Source organism: Chelonoidis abingdonii, chromosome 1, assembly GCF_003597395.2.
Source record: "Chelonoidis abingdonii isolate Lonesome George chromosome 1, CheloAbing_2.0, whole genome shotgun sequence".
NCBI lineage: Eukaryota > Metazoa > Chordata > Testudines > Testudinidae > Chelonoidis > Chelonoidis abingdonii.
In genome coordinates, this window is record NC_133769.1 from 158,333,163 (window position 1) to 158,350,810 (window position 17,648).

General features: G+C 46.2%; 1 long non-coding RNA gene across 1 annotated transcript in view; it reads left to right on the top strand.

Moving 5' to 3' along the window:
• Window positions 1-313: 313 nt before the first annotated feature.
• The window catches only part of LOC142047681 (uncharacterized), a 52,835-nt gene continuing 35,500 nt past the window's right edge, over window positions 314-17,648 (top strand). Inside the window, exon 1 of the long non-coding RNA XR_012656953.1 lies at window positions 314-468. This is a non-coding gene — a long non-coding RNA (uncharacterized LOC142047681). The remainder of the gene's footprint in view (window positions 469-17,648) is intronic.

The window sequence follows — 17,648 nt, forward strand, 5'->3', positions numbered from 1 at the left end:
GTTTATATCAATAATGTCACAGGGACAGTGACCGTCTCTTTCTGTGTCTGTACATCACCCAGCATGTTGGGACCTCTCAGTACTACGGTACTATGCACTGATGTTCAGCTGTTTTTGTCCTCTACTTTTATAATGTCATGAAGTAGACCACACATTGTGTTTCTCCAGTTGTCCATATTTAAATTATCCCGGTGTTCTCAGGTTTAGATCAAAGTGCAGTTTTTAATCCCGAGCCAGGCTCCATTGTTGTTCTCCATATCAGAGTCATAATAATGATTTTTTTTGTTCTCTCTCATAAGATAGTTTATGAACTTGGGCCATATTTGAGGGTATCTTCCCATACTCGTTCTTTTCTTGTATGTCACCTGTTCCATTTTTTCTCATCAGGTGCATAACAACTCCTCATTTGGTTGTTAACAGAGGAAGAGATTCAAAGGCTCCAGGATCCAAACGTTCCCAGCCATCATGGTCAGTATACGTAGCTCTGGTGTGGCTGGTATGTCAATACCTGTCATTTTTTGTTATTGTGGCAAAAATCTTGGGCAAGATTTTCAAAAGTGACTAGTGATTCTGGGTGCCTTGAGATTTGGGTGCTCAGCTTGAGACCCTTTAAAAGGGCTGGAGTTCCAGGAACTGCTGAGCACCAACCCTCTGAAAATCAAGTCTCTTTAAGGTGTTTCAAACAGAGTGCCCAAAATCACTAGTCATTTTTGAAATTCTTCATCATATTTGTGATTATGTTTGCATTGCATATCAGTGGAAAGATGTCTACCTGTATATTGCATAGGGGACAGTATTTACAGTTTCCTCCATTGATTTTTGCCCATTTCCTTAGTGTCATGTACACTTGTTGTGTTATAGCATAGAACCACATGACGTGCATTAATGGAAATGGGGAAACCAATGCACAGAGGTGATGTGACTTGCCCAAGGTCGTGCAATGAGCGAGCCAAGAACAGAATTTGTCTCTCATCATGACTTCCTGTCTTCACTGGACTGACTGCCCTATGCTGCTTCCCTTGCAGGGAGGGGTCCAAAGCAAAACAAAATGATCAAAGAGGTTTTATAAATGGCTAGTAAAGGGACATTGCAAAAATAACAACACAAAATAGGAATGTATTATTGATTATTTCACATTTTATATAGTGCCTTCTATCATCAACACACTTTAAAAACATTCACTGGTTAATCCAATTAAATATTATTATTTCCACTTTACAAATGGGGAAACAGAGGCACAGAGAACCAACATGACTTGAACACAAAAGTCTTCCTGTCTTTGTTGTTAGTGACGTCCAAAATAATTACAATTTAAAGCATTGTAAAATGCAGTCTACGTTTCACCACTTGTGCTGTTTTTTAGGATGTGTTCTTACTCTGTTTGGATTGGACAGTGCAATGGCTCAGTTTCACTTTCTGATTTTCATAACTCCTGCGCTACAATAGCAGCTGCAGTTGCGTTTGGGTTTTTTAAATATTAAAAAAGAACTCAGACGAGTATCGAAGCGCCGGGCCTGCTCCTCCGCTGCTGTAAATCATCAGTGTTTCAGCACAATCAGCGGAATTACCCCAATTGACGCCAGCTGCAGGGCTGGCTAGTTGGTGATGTCGCTTTCATAGCCTATTGGGTGGCAGTGTGCGTGCTGTGGTAATATGCATATATAATGTATCTAGTGCCCCCTGGTGACAGGTGCAATTACAGCACTCAGACTGAATGCCTGTTGGACTACACTAGCTAGAATCTTGTACAGGAAGTTGTGTTACCAACGCCTTCAAAAATCATGCGACTGGCTTAAAAATCACTAGATTTTCTTTTAAATGTTGGGGATGGGGCTTATTTACGTTCTGGTATTTGAGCCTTTAGGGTTTGTTTCCAACTTTTTCTCTGCAAGTACTGGAGCTAGAAACATGTTTGTTCTTTTTAGAGGAAGGCTGAGATCTTTGTGGAGGACTCCAGGAGCTGGGGCTTTAAGAAAAACACCATGACCCTGGCACTAAAATTGTGAGAGCTGCTTGCACCATATGTGTGTGTGCCAGGAGTTTGAAAGTATAAAGACGGGTAGATCGTTAGTAGCAAATCTTAAACTCTGCGGGGTTCTTATACAAAAATAAAATCCCACATATACACTAATGCTTAAAGATCCTCATTGCAGGCACAGACTGTTGTAAGTAGGTACCATAATTTCTTTACTCTAACTGACCTGTGCATAAACCAGTCATGCAGACTATAACTTTTAACACTATTAGTGTAAGTATCTCAGCTTCTCAACCAGAGGGAAGTGAGATCTCAGGGTACGTCTACACTGCACGATTATTTCGAAGTAGTTTAAACCGATATTACAAAACCGATGTTATAAAATCGGTTTTGCGCATCCGCAGTGCGATCACAAAATCGATTGCTTATGTCCATGGTCCAAGGCTACCATCGATTTCAGGAGCGGTGCACTGTGGGTAGCTGTTCCTCAGCTATCCCATAGTTCCCACTTCCGTGTTGAGAGCACAGTGCCTGATGGGGCAACATAAAACATTGCCCCGGGTGGTGCTGGGTACAGCCTCACCCCTCCCTTTGTGAAGGCAGCAGACAACCCTTTGGCGCCTTTTCGCGGAGTGCATTGAGCAAACGCCATAGCACAGCAATCATGGACCCTGAGATCACAAACGGTATTCTGACCGTTGTCAACACCTCGCGTACTCTCGTGCTGACTATACTGAACAATGAAATGCAAAGGCAGAGGAGAGGAGGAGGCAGCTATTGCTGAGCGGCGGGACACGATGACGAGATGGAGGCAGAATTCTCCATAACCGCTGGCCCAGCGTTTTGGAGCTACTGCTATTTACGGGGCATCTACTACCATTGAACGCCGAATTTGGGCACGGGAAACAAGCACAGACTGGTGGGACCGCATTGTTTTGACGGTGTGGGACGATTCGCAGTGGCTGCGAACTTTCGCATGCGTAAGAGCACTTTCTTAGAACTTTGTGGCATGCTTTCCTCGATTTCCGTCCACACGAACCCTAATCCGAGTTATCACTATCGAATTTAGCGCTACTCCTCTCGTTTGGGAGGAGTTCCGAAATCGATTTAAGGAGGCGGTTAACTCGATATTAATGACGACGTGTGAACGGATACAGCGTTAAATCGGTATATCGGCCATTAAACCGATTTAAAGTCGCAGTGTAGACCTGACCTCAGGCTCTGAGCACAGAGTCGGATGCTAGGAACTCCCAGATGTTAGTTCTTCTTTGTTTCATGGTAGCACCCAGAGGTCCTAGATGAGATCAGGGCCCTATCACAAGGCATTGTATGCTAACTTTCCTGTAAACTGTGTGGCCACGCAGTCACGCAGCAGACTATTTAGTGCTGTCAAGGGTGGCTTCAGGCACCAGCGCAGCAAGCATGTGCCTGGGGCGGCAAGCCAGTTGCCATGATGGGAACAGTCAGGCGGCTTTTGGCGGCATGCCTGTGGGAGGTCCTCTACTCCCGTGATTTCGGTGGTGTGTACACCAACGCGCGGGACTGGCGAACCTGCCCTGGGAGGGGTGCCTATTCCGCAACCCCAACCCCGGAGCTGCCGTGGTGGGGAGAGGTGCCCCTCCCCCCAAGCCCAGGTGCTGCTGTGAGAAGAGAGAGCTGGGGAGAGTCCTCTCTCCTTGCACTCCAACCCTCTGCCCCAGGCCTGAGCCACCCCACACTCCGAACCCTTCGGCCTAGGGTGACCAGATGTCCTGATTTTAGGGTCTTTTGCTTATATAGGCTCCTATTACCCCCCTCCCCCCTATCCCAATTTTTCACATTTGCTGTCTGGTCACCCTACCTCGGCTCCACCCCCACCCCATGAATTTTGTTATGTGCACCAGTACGAAGGTGATGTGTCACACCTCACCTCCATATTGGTGCACATAGCAAAATTGATTCTGCACATGTGGGGGGGAATTAGAGGGGTATGTCCACATAGTAAGAGACTGTCCCTGCCTTTAAGAGTTCATAGTATAAATGGACAAAGGCAGTATTATCAACCCCATTTTATAGATGTGTAAATCAGCCCCAGAGAGTTTAACTGAGTTGCCCCCAAGGTTACACAGGGCATTTGTGTTAGTTGGGAATCGAATCCAGATCTTCTGAGTCCAACTCAGTGTCTTAATTACAGGACTATCCAGTTCTGAATCTAGCCCTCTGTAGCATTGGGTGAGGGGCTTAACTTCTGTTACTCACTTTTCCCATCTCTAAAATAGGAATAATACTTAAGTACAGCATCTGGTTGGGCAACGCAGCGGCTGCTAGCCAGACCCCTAGAACAAAGGTCACCAGTAAGTTACCACAGCAGAGATTTGAGCTGAGAGCACCCCCCTGGTTGAGTAAATAGAAACCATGCTGAGTTGTTCTGAGCCCAGGTCCTCCTCTCTTTGAGCAGGTAGGAGCTATAATGAGCTGATCTCTGGCAAGGACTGAACTGGTGTCAGCTAGAAACCGGCCTTTGCAGCTCTTGCAAATTTTTTGCCAAATTAAATGGAATTTGTTCATAAATTCAACCATGAGTTTGTGCACTTCTGTGTGACTATGTTGTGTGATGCCTATAATACAACTGGCCACGAGGGGTCTCACTGGTATCAGTGATTATTTTACAGCCATATCGTAGCTGGCAAAAGACATCTCTCTAATATGAGAGGCTGCCTGCTGTAGTTTCTCACGACAGGGAGTGGTGCTGTTTTTCATATAATTACTTGGCCATGCAAACTGTAATATTCTCTTGTGCTAAGCTCCTTCTTAGGTCACAATGAGAGCATACCTGGGCAGCTCTGGGATATGTGTCTATCGGGTGCTGCTCTGAAGGCAGGCGTTTGTGCGGGGATTAAATACAAATGTCATTGAAGATTCCTGCACTTTTGTGTTTCAAGAGATAAAAATAACACCTGGGATTTTAGGAGAGGTGGGGTGGGGATGGATTTAATTTTACAGACCAGTTTTTAAAGGTTTCCTGCTAAAAGGCCCCGATACTGGATCGGTCAGAGAACTGTGGCAGTACATTTGCTGGAGAAGGCCCTTTCATGTAAAGAATAATGTTTGTTCTTCTATAGCGCCTTCAATCCTAAGATCCGACCGTGCTTTATATGTCTTCACACAGGTGGTGTTCCACTTCATATTGTATATTTACAGGGCTAAGCAACATCGGTGTAAGCACCTTTATACCAGTGTAACAGCATCCACGCTAGGGGGTTGTACCACTTTAACTATATCAGCTTCACAACCCGTCTACTAAAAGGGGCACAAAAACTGTGAGTAGACCGGCCTGAATTAAACCTCCCACCTGCAGAAGCAGTTAAAGGAGGCACTGCTGCCTTGTCGAAAACCCAGTCAGAGTTATTCCTCCCCCTCCGTTGTTCCTGGTCCCAGCACTGTGCAGGGGAAACCTCCCCTGAGAGCAACAGGGCCCAAGTGGCATCCTCCCCACCCCCACCACATAGCTTTGAGGAAAGGAACTGCAGGCAGGAGCCAGCCAGAGACTGACATGGGCAGAACTGTAGCAGTTTCGGGAGGGACTGTGGGACACAGTCTAAAGTTTTCAATAGACATTTGCTGCCCTGTGCTGATTGGCTGTTTGCACCTACCCCCTCACAGTCTCTTCACTCCAGTCCATACCTGCCTCTCATACCCTCCTCCCTGGCCCTCGTTTCCTCCCTCCCTTCGACGTCCCCTCTCCCTTCCTTTGGCTGTGTCTACACTTGAGCTTAGGATGTCATTTCCAGCTCCAGGAAACAAACTTGCTCTAGGCTGATCAAGCTGGAGTGCTAAAAATAGAAGTAGCGGCAGCAGCATGGATGGCGGCACAGGCTAGCCACCCCGAGTACAGTCCCATCCACAGGCCTTAGCACCTACTCAGGGCAGTTAGCCACTCTTGCTGCCATGGCAACACACTGCTTTTAGCACCTTTGTGAGCTTGATTAGAGTTAGTGTGGGGATCTGGAAATCGCACCTCCAGCTTCCGTGTAGACACATGCTTCGTCTTTTTGTTTAGCTAATCTCCTTCCCGCTAGCCCCCACCCAAAGCCTTGCAATAACCAACACAAATAAAGCTGTGGCCCTACCATGCCCTTTGCAAATCATCCCTCTGCTCACTCGGCTTGTAGGTTCTACCCCTTTCTTTCACCCTGCCTTTGTCTGTCTTATATATATTGTAGCTCTTCAGGGCAGGGACGGGTTCTCGCTATATCTGCCGGCCGTGCCTCACTAAATAGGGTCTCATTCTCAGCTAGCCTCTAGGCACTGCCATAATAAAGTAAATAATAATAATGACTGTCTACTGTTTGGTTGTTTTAGTCAGTATCATCCCCATTTTACAGGTGGGAAAACTGAGGCCCATCAAGGGTGCATGATGTTTCCAGCACCCCATACTGAATCTGAGGTACAGCCAGAGATAGCACCCACAAGTCCTACTCTCCTGTTCTAACTGCTAACCACTCACTGTTTGCCATTGCCACCTCTTTCATTGTAGGCTCTGCTTTCAGTAAGATAACTGCACACAGAGCCAGGCTGGGAAACAGCCATGTGCAAAAGAAACTAATTGCACACAATGGAGATGTCCTCTGCCAAATCCCCCATTACACGAAGAAAAGACCTGCTTCAGGCTTTATAGTTCAGATGAATTATTACTGACTGTCTGGATCACAAAAGGCAACTAATGCATTGCTTTGGCCAATGGAGCAAACCGAATGCGCTGCCAGAGCCCCAATTGCCAGAGTGATGATAAGCAAAGTAATGGACCTTGAAAACTGTCCCCTCTATTTTTATCTTAGAAATATCAGAGATATCTGACATTCCCATGTTTTGCTGGGAGATCTGTTGACATTCTCAGGAGGACTTAAATATTGGGAGCCCTCATACCCTGTCTGAAAGGAAGGTAGTGTCGAGTCTTTTAATGAAGACATCCTTTCTCACTGGTGCTGCTTCGGTATTGGGGTTAAAGTGCCATTTACAAAACAAAACAAAAATAAGAGTTTGGCAGAGTACAACAATTCCCTCTCCTCGCTGTTGCTTGGCTTTCACCCTTGTCTCTCATTTTGATACAATTTCAGGAGTTTTCTAGGCTAGATAGACTGAAGTCTTCTGGATGTTTGCAAGGCTCTCAAATCCTCGAGTGAAAGGTGGTCTCCAGAGCAAGAGCATTATTAATTAATCGGGATGGGGATGAGTCAGCACCCGCCATCCAACTGCCTTCCTGACCCCTCTGCCCCCCCCAACCCGCCCCAGCTTTGGGGAAGATCATCTCTGGATCTGAAATGTCTAACGCAGGCGCAGTGCCAATTATGTAACAATGTAAATGAAAACAACCTTTTGTTTGGTATCAGGTCTTGCAATTGGAAAATGATTTTATGCAAAATAGAAAATAACAAATGGAAGGAATTATATCCTTTCAGATGCCTTCTTCTGTCCCTATGAAGATGTGGAGGCTAAACAGGAATCCCTGAAAGATGTTGGAGAGAGAAGAGCAACAATATTTTTTCTTGTCCTGTCACATGTGGTAGAGTATAGACAACAAATATAAAGGAGATTCTTTGGTGGGGCACTGGACACAGACAGACCCTCTGGTTCTCTCTGGCTCTCTAGCTGAGCTCCCAGACTAACACAGCCTGTGCTGCCCAGCAGTGTCCCACATAGGATCTCCTTGGCTGTTTCTAGCCTTTTCTTCTTAAAATATTCCTCCACTTGTACAGCTCCAGCACTAGTGGCAACAGTGGGTAGCAGCCATGTTGACCAGCCAGCAGCATTTGAAGCACCATGTCATTTAAGCCTGCACCCAGGAAGCCTAGATGACATGGTGACTGACATGCCAACAATAACCTGCAACCTGTTTACGCTAAAGCTCTGGTATGTCTCAGAACCTTGATTTCCTCACCTGAGGGGGAAATTTTAAGGGGGAAAAATGTTGTGTAGTTACAATGCGTAAATCCTGGCCTGGACTCAGCAGTCAAGGAAGAACCTGCTGATTGCATGGCACTGCTCTCTAATCTGCATGGAGGATTTTCTGCAGGTGAGGCTGTACTTCAGGAATCTGCTTAAGAATTAGTTAGATTCAGCCAGCTTGCACTTGTTTGAATCTGCTAGTAGCAGGCAAGTACTAGGCACTTGGGCAAGGTTTCTGCTGTGTGGGAGGAGCAGAAGCAAGCCAAGAGATTCTTAAACACAATGGTTGGGGCTGGCAGAGTGGGAAAGAATTTCACATTGTCCTTCAAGAATTCCTGGGAGTTGAAACACGAGGGAGGGGGGCGACTCTCTGTGGGGCTTTGAACATCGTTCTGAAAATACAGAGCAGAAGCGAGTGGTTTGTGCCAAGTGACTGGGACCTCCTTGAACCAAGGCTGAGAGTCACTAGTGAAATACAGAGCTATCAGCATTATTGGTCTTATCTACATTGCAGGGGCATCCCTGCAGCACCTGGCTGAGCTCCCAAAGCCCTGCCCAGCATAGACTGAGCTCAGTGTAAAATCCAACCCTCGGATGGGATGAATGCTGTGGATCTGGAGGTGCTTCCCTAGGACGTTACTCTCCCTTTGATGTGCTCAAAGCTTGAACCAAATCCTGGGATGCCCTCTGTGTGCAGTTAAGACCCAGTAACATCTTAAAAGCTGTGTCAGGATGGGCAGAGGGGGCAGGGCAAAGCAGCTGAGGGGAGATTGCCACAGAAATGCTCCATTGCTTCTTGTTGAGGGAGAGAACATGGGCAAGCTAGGAGCCTGGCCAGTGGGTCTCTGAACAGTACGGATCCGCCACGTCATACCCCTGCGTAGGGCGGGGGCAGCAGCAAGGTTCATCTGCTACCCGAGCCATTACAGCCGCTCACCATCTCTTGGGTGATTCCTGGGAGCAAAACTGCAATAGCTGCGCCCACAGCCTGGCTCCAGAACATCCACCCATACAGCAAAGTCCTTTCTCTTGGCTTTGCTCCATTCCTGAGAGTTTGACCCTGAGAGTGAAATCCAGCCAGAGTCCTGGGTAAGAGAGAGGACCAGCGTTTTCAGGCAGAGATAGGGTGACCAGATGTCCCGATTTTATAGGGACAGTCCTGATATTTGGGTCTTTTTCTTATATAGGCTCCTATTACCGCCCACCCCTGTCCCGATTTTTCACATTTGCTGTCTGGTCACCCTAGGCAGTGATAGCTGAGCAGAGGCCCTGAGCTGTCTGAAGTTTGATATAGAAAGGAACAGTGGGTTTAGCAAGAGTTGACTGAGCCTTACCTGCCACTGGGAACTTAACTGAATCTGAACCATTTTTAATGTTAGAAAAAGCCCAAGTTAACCTGCTTCAAGAAAAGCACCAGTCACATGGGTGCTAACAATACCAATGGCACCAGTAATGCAAAACTAGGGGAGAGGCTGTCTGCGAGACTGGCTGTGCTAGAGACACCAAAATCTACCCTGAGGTTCTCAGCCAGGGTTCCTACAGCAAAGGGATACGAGGGGGTCTCAGAGAAGCTACCAAAGCAAATCTTGAAGCCTTATGAAAATCTCTCCTCAGATTGCTGTCTGCCTCCATGAGGCCCATTTAAACACCTTGTCTCCTTTGTGTCTCTGCTAGGGCCAAGTGACAGCATGTAGACAGGCCCATCTCTGGCAAGACTCTGTCCTTTTATGTGAGCAGACCTCATCTGAATCCTGTCCTGGTGGTCGCTTCCCTGGCTGCCCCATGGTCTCGCTCTTCTCTGTGGTGGCCCCCTGCACTGAGTTTCCCCCCTTAGTATCCCAACATCCCCTTCCTGGTGTGGATATGCTGTCTGGTTTCTTCTCTCTTTCTCCTCTCACAAGACAGGCCCCAGGCCATAGGCAAACACATTCCTGCTAAGGGTCCTTTGGAAACAACTACAGGTAGCCCGATACTCAGGGCTTCTGGAGATGCATGATGTCAGTACTGCACAGCCAGACAGAGGGAGGCAGAGGCTAGGACACAGAACTGGGAGATGAGACCTGGCCCTGCCACTGATTGACCTTGGGCTGGTCACGCCTGCTCTCTGTGCTTCAGTTTTCTCCATCTGTAATATGAGATGAGTGATACTGACTCACCTGGAAGAGTGGCAAGCTGATCTCTGGATGGAAAGAGCTAAAGCAGGGCTAAGTGTTACTTTGTTATTTGTTCCTATCTAAGAAAGAGTGAGAAACTGAGAGATGGGGAAAGATAGAGAAAGGAAAGCAAAGTAAGATGGAGAGTGTGCAGGAGAGAGGAAGAAACCCAGAGGGAGACAGAAGGAAAAGGAGAGAAAGAGGACTGGGGAGACTGAATAAGAGGAGGAGAACCACCTCAGCCCTGCAGAGTGGTGGCAGCAGCAGACACAGGGTTGTCTATGAGAAGCTTTCTCTGCACAAGCTCCATTTTCTTGGAATCTCTGATTTTTCTCCTCCAGGCAGCCATTAATCTAATATTAAGCTCCTTAACCTCTCTAATTGTTCTCTTTCAGTGTCAGCTGGTTTCCTATTAACCTTTCAATCTTTCTGTAATGCAGTTACTGCTGACCCCAGCCAGCCCTGGTTCTAAAGATTTACCTCCGGCAGAGAATTTTTCCAAGCTTTCACCGCCCCACTCCCCCCTTTCTTTTCTTTAATGATTATTAGTGCTGTTAAGGAGCCAGTTTGAGCTAGAATCTAAATGCACAAGGCTGAACAAGTGGCCATCTATAAATAGCCCTTCGCTACCCATGATACTAATTTCATTACGTTGATTGGCTTTCCTCTCCCCACTTCATTGCATCTCATTCCCCATCCTATCCATTATTGATGCTGGTTTTTTGTTGCCATCTGAGACACCTGCTGTTGATAGCAGAGTTAATTGGCCCCAGGTTCTCGCTGCTGAACAAAATCGGCATTGTTTCTAGGGAACATCGTTAGAGTGTTTCACAATACAGGAAAAGCATTGTCTTGGGTGGATCTGGCAGCCCTGGAGCAACAGGTAATGGCAGATTGGCGCTGTGCTCACAATGGAAAAACAGTGCAGCCAAGCAACAGATGCGGGGCCACCATCTTCCCTGGGCTGTGCTTGTGCAATTTCTCCCGAGTGCAGTGGGGTTGCACTGAGAGCAGAGCATCACCTGGGATTTACACCCTGACAGTGCTAAAGCAAAGGTGCCCAGAGCATGACCAACAGCAGTGTTTCTCAAACTGGGGCCACTGCTTGTGTAGGGAAAGCCCCTGGCAGGGAAAGCCCCAGGGAGCTGCTGGAAGCGGTGGCCAGTAAATCCCTCGGCCCGCGCTGCTTCCAGCAGCTTCCATTGGCCTGCAGCGGTGAACCGTGGCCAGTGGGAGCCGCGATCAGCCAGACCTGCAGATGGGGCAGGTAAACAAACCAGCCTGGCCCGCCAGGGGCTTTTCCTACAAACGCGGCGGCCCCAGTTTGAGAAACACTGGCCAACAGGCAGCACACTGCCCAACAGTGTGGCAGCCCTTCAGCTTTAACAGAGAGGTTTTGCTATGGAAGATTCCAGATTCCAGCATGCAATGCAGCCTAGAGTATTGCATCTCGCACCTGTAGTTGCTGAGGGCTGCATCTCCATACTCAACACAAGTGCACAGCCTGCCTCTAAAACTGCAGACTATAACTCACCCCACTCAGAGCCAGATTAATGCAGGTGCTTTAGGCAGGGCAGCTCCAGGCACCAGCTGAGGAAGCAGGTGCTTGGGGAGGACAAGGGGAAGGGGCGGCACGTCAGGCTCTTCGGCGGCAATTCAGCGGCGGGTCCCTCGGTCCCTCTCGGAGGGAAGGACCTGATGCCAGATTGCTGCTGAAGAAGAAAGCGGTGCAGCGTGGCACGTGGAGCTGCTGCCGATCGCTATTGCGGCTTTTTTTCTTCTCCCCCCTGCCACCGCTTGGGGCAGCAAAAACCCTGGAGCCGACCCTGGCTTTAGGGGCTGCAGCCCAGGTCTTGGGTTTTGATGCCCCCCCAATATATATCGATATGTTGATTAATCACAGTTAACTCAAGCAATTAACTCAAAAAAATTAATCGTGGTTAAAAAAATTAATCACTATTAATCGCAGCTTTGATCGCACTGTTAAACAATAGAATAACAATTGAAATTTATTAAATGTTTTGGATGTTTTTCTACATTTTCATATATTGATGTCAATTACAACACAGAATACAAAGTGTATATTATTTTTATTACAGATATTTGCACTGTAAAAATGATAAACAAAAGAAATAGTATTTCTCAATTCACCTCATACAAGTACTGTAGTGCAATCTCTTTGTTGTGAAAGTGCAACTTACAAATGTAGATTTGTTTTTGTTATATAACTACATTCAAAAACAAAACCATGTAAAACTTTAGAGCCTACAAGTCCACTCAGTCCTACTTCTTGTTCAGCCAATTGCTAAGACAAACAAGTTTGTTTATATTTACAGGAGATAATGCTGCCTGCTTCTTATTTACAATGTCACCTGAAAGTGAGAATAGGTGTTTGCATGGCACTTTGGTAGCCAACATTGCAAGGTATTTACATGCCAGATATGCTAAACATTCATATGCCCCTTCATGCTTTGGCCATGATTCCAGAGGACATGCTTCCATGCTGCTGACATTCATTAAAAGAATATTGCTTTAATTAAATTTGTGACTGAACTTGGGGGAGAATTGTGTGTCCCCTGCTCTGTTTTACCCGCATTCTGCCATATATTTCATGTTATAGTAGTTTCGGATGATGACCAAGCACATTGTTCATTTTAAGAACACTTTCTCTGTAGATATGACAAAATGTAAAGAAGGTACCAATGTGATATTTCTAAAGATAGCTACAGCACTCGGCCCAAGATTTCAGAATCTGAAGTGCCTTCCAAAATCTGAGGGGGATGAGGTGTGGAGCAAGATTTCAGTAGTCTTAAAAGAGCAACACTCAGATGCAGAAACTACAGAATCCAAACCACCAAAAAAGAAAATCAACCTTCTGCGGATGACATCTGACTCAGATGATCAAAATGAACATGCATTGGTCCATACTGCTTTGGACTGTTATCGAGCAGAACCTGTTATCAGCATGGACACACATGTTCTGGAATGGTGGTTGAAGCATAAAGGGACATATGAATCTTTAGCGCATCTGGCGCGTAAATATCTTGCGATGCCGGCTACAGCAGTGCCATGAGAACACCTGTTTTCACTTTCAGGTGACACTGTAAACAAGAAGCAGGCAGCATTATCTCTTGCAAATGTAAACAAACTTGATTGGCTGAACAAGAAGTAGGGCTGAGTGGACTTGCAGGCTCTAAAATTTTACATTTGTTTTATTTTTGAATGCAGAGGGGTTTTGTACATAATTCTACATTTGTAATTTCAACTTTCATGATAAAGAGATTCCACTACAGTAGTTGCATTTGGTGAATTGAAAAATACTATTTCTTTTGTTTTTTTTTACAGTGGAAATACCTGTAATCAAAAATAAATATAAAGTGAGCACTGTACACTTTGTACTCTGTGTTGTAATTGAAATCAATATATTTGAAAATGTAAAAACATACAAAAACTATTTAAATAAATGGTATTCTATTGTTTAATAGTGCAATTAATTTTTAAATTGTGCGATTAACTGATTAATTTTTAATAGCTTGACAGCATATCTATATAATGCAGTCAGCTTTTTATATAATATATATACATATATAAATGACTGCAATGTTCTTCAACTGGCGCCCATGGGCCAGATCCCATGCAAAGGCCTTGACCCACTGCTAGGCATCAGCTGTTCCTTCTTGACTCCTGGGAAGCAGCAGCCAATCAGAGCTGCCCAGGAAGCAGCAGCGCTTTCTCCCCTCCCCTTGGGATCCCAGCCTGTTCTCAGCGGGAGGGAGGAGCAGAGGAGCTGTCCCTGCTCACAAGAGGGGAGGAGGGAGCAGAAAGAGCCCAAGAGCTCAGAGTGGCTTCATTCCCCCTTCCCCACCCCGCTCCTGTGAGCAGAGATGGTGCCTCCCCCCTCCGCCCCTCCCTGTAACACCTGGCTGCAGGGAGGAATGAAGAACCCCTGGAGGTACCCCCCTCCTGTCTGGAAGGGGGATAGGGGACCTACCCCCCTAGTCTGACAGGGGGGTGAAGAACCCTTGTAGGAGCAGAGATGAGGCTGGGCAGGGCACAGATGATGGGGGGCTGGGCAGATGCGGGGCTGTATTGATGGGGGCTGGGCAGAAGATATGCATTTATTTCCCCTCTGTTTACCATCATGCTGTGTGTTTGAGTTGGGAACTCTTCAATTACATTGAAAAAGTGTTTCTCAAAATGCAGCCACTATGGCCGCGCGTGGCCACTAGGGGTTTTTCTTGCAGCCACAGCCTTCTGGACAGTGATGGGGGAGGGGGACACACGAGCAGTCAGTAGTGATTGGGTCCTGCCCCCCTCTGGAGACAAAAGCTGGAGGAGCAGGCTGCCAGTGAGTTCTTCACCTTCCCCAGGGCAATGGTGTTGGGCTTCAGCCCTTGGGTGGTGGGTAGCAGGCTCTAGCCACGGGGCTTCAGGCTCCATTCCCTGGCCATGTGGTGGCAGGCTCTGGCCCTGAGCTCATTTCCCCCCCATCACCCTGTCCTCTGCTGCTCCCTTAGTGCCCCATCATCACTGGAGTCTCCTGCCACCGTAACCACCTCCCCATCCAGGGCTTAATTTGTCCCCAGGCTTGCTGGGACTGAGTAAGTCTACTGTGAAAAGTGTTATTTGTGTGTTTGTTAATAGCACTTTTCACAAGAGACTTACACTCTAGCAAGTCTTTAAAAAAGCAACCAAAAAAGAAACAAGAAAAAAGGGAGGGATAGCTCAGTAGTTTAAGCCTTGGTCTGCTAAACTCAGGGTTGTGAGCTCAATCCTTGAGGGGGCCATTTAGGGAACTGGGGTAAAAACTTTGGGGACTGGTCCTGCTTTGAGCAGGGGGTTGGACTAGATGACCTCCTGAGGTCCCTTCCAACACTGATATTCTATGTTCTAAGAACATGCAAAGGACCTTATTTGTGTTTCTGTGCTGTTTAGGTCCAGTAAAGAATAAAGACAACTGAACATTATTTTTAATATTGAGTCTGCAAAAAAACCCAACCCTACATAAATACATTACAATGATTTAGACATGTAGATGTGCACATGTGTTTGTTTTTCCTAAAGTTCATTAAGTATTTTAGGAAAGATTGTGAGTGTGGCCACCAGCAAGAGTTGATGGCCACACTCTGAGACCACCAAACACGTTGTTGTGAGAACCCCTGCACTAGACTTTGCGGGCACATTTCAACTGACAGTGGTACCTAGGGTGACCAGATGTCCTGAATTTATAGGGACAGTCCCAATTTTTGAGTCTTTTTCTTATATAGGCTTCTATTACCCCTCACCCCCATACCAATTTTTCACATTTGCTGTCTGGTCACCCCAGTGGTACCCTTTGAATCAGGTACTTAGTCACACGCTTACACAACATAAAGCGATGAGCAATCGAAGTGATTTCATTAGTTAACTTGACTGTGTTCTGCGCAATACTTTTAGGTGGGGGTGGGGGGAAGGCAGTGTGAGCAAGAGTCAAAATTTCAGACAATTAGAAAGGGAAATGAGATGTCTGTTCATTTCCTGGGAGTTTAACTTCTGACATTAATGTTGTGGTTTTATTAGATTAATAGTAATGGCATACTGTTTTAATAGCAGTGCTGTGTATTTGTATAATTACTGGTTTGGAAGATTTGCTGGAACATTGTCTGCTGGCATGCTCAACTTCTTATTTTAGATTAATAAATAGAATCCAGCTTGAAAGGTTATGACCTCTGACCAGTGGCAGGCTCACGAGAGAGCAAACACTCCTTTGGCCCTAGCAAGAGCTAAGCATTGGGCATTGCCTTATCCAGCCTGCCAGCAAATGTAATTGAATACCACTGCTATAAGTAATTAGGTGATTAAAGCCATGCCATCACTAGGTGTATTGCCACGAGTTATGAGCCCAAATTAAGATGCTGTTCTTGCTTTTAACTTGCATCCAGCTTTACAACTGGCACATCACATTTAAAAACCAGAATTGAAATAAACAATAATTCAACAATAGTGGGTTTAGCGTTGGGCGTGGGCGATGGTAAAACAGCAAAGGGGATGTGCAAAAAGGGGTCCCCAATACTATGACAGCCCCAGGCCCTCATGAGACTTAATCCAGCCCTGAACACTGGCCTCCGATCTCATCTTCCCAGATCCCAAACTACAGCACTTTAGTCTTTTCCCATATCCCCTCTTCAGATCACCCCCTCCTTTTAGCTCTGGGACGATGCACAAACTTTGCTCAATTGAGGGGTGCATTGGCCACTTGCCAGGAGCCTGGGAGTTTCTTTTCTTTCACGAAATGAAGTGATAAGCAGCACTCCTATGAAGATGGAGCATTGCATGCTGTGTCTTCCATCTCAGCAGCTCGCATCTCTGCATTATGAGGATGGCTGTGAGCTGCAATTTGAAACTGCCTTCGTGCAGCCATGAAAGGCACTGAAGAGCCACTGATGCTTCGAGAAACACTGGATACTATTACACTGCCAGAGTATTTTTCATCCATGGGCCTTACAGTGTTTTACAAACATGAGTGGATTAACCCATGAGGAAGCATAGCTCATTAAAGCAGGGAGTCAGGATTCCTGGATTCTAGTCCCAACTCTGCCACAAACTGTGTGAACTTTGGCCAGATCCACAAAGATACCGAGGCACCTAAATCAGGGATTTAGGTGCCTAAATCCCAGTTAAAAACTCCTGCTGAACCCTGTAGGTACTTAAACTCAGTTTTCAGGGTAAAAGTTCCCTAGGTGCCTGTGATAAATGGAAAGGGGAGTGGGGGAGGTCGCTCCCTTTTATGGACACCCAGCCAGCCAGTAGCTATAAAATCCCTCTTAGTAGCTGTTCTCTAATTGCTCCACCTGTAAAGAGTTAAAAAATCTCACTGCTATGCATAGGGAAAAGGAAGTGATTGGGCATCTGGCCAAAAGAGCCAATGGGAAGGCTAGAGCTGTTTAAAATTGAAACAAGACTCCCCTTTTGTTGGTCTGTTGTTACTCTCCTCAGGAGAGGTGGACAGAGCAGAGCTGTAAGAAACTTGGGCCAGGTATGAAAAAAAATCATCAGTATGATACCTAGAAACTACTCATTTAAAACCCCAGATATGTAAGTAGATGAAGAAATCTCTAGGAAGATGCAATTAAGTTCATCCCTTTTATTTCATTATAGCTTGTGGATTCCCCTGTGTTAACCTCAGGTCCTTTTTTTTTTTGCTTGGAACCTTGAAGCTGGGCCTCAAGAAAGCTATTCTTGGTGCTTAATCCTTGTAGTTGCTCTTTTAAAATCTAGCAATAGCCTGAGTTTTCAGCTGCATTGTTCTTTTTTTTATTAATAAAATTTACCTTTTTTAAGAACAGAATTGGATTTTTCTGTTTTAAGAAGTTTGTGCACATGTTTAATTAGCTGGTGGCAACTGCTGATTTCCCTTTTTTCCCCTGCTTAGCTCTTTGTGTGTGTGTGTGTGTGTGTGTGTGTGTGTGTGAGAGAGAGAAAGGGCATGAGGGTACCCCACATGAAGGAAGTCCCGTGTGCCTTCCTGGGATCTCAAAGGGGTTTTGCATCTGGGTGATGGCAACATCTACCCTTCCGAGGTCAGAGAGCAGCTGTAACACTGGGAGTTTAATACA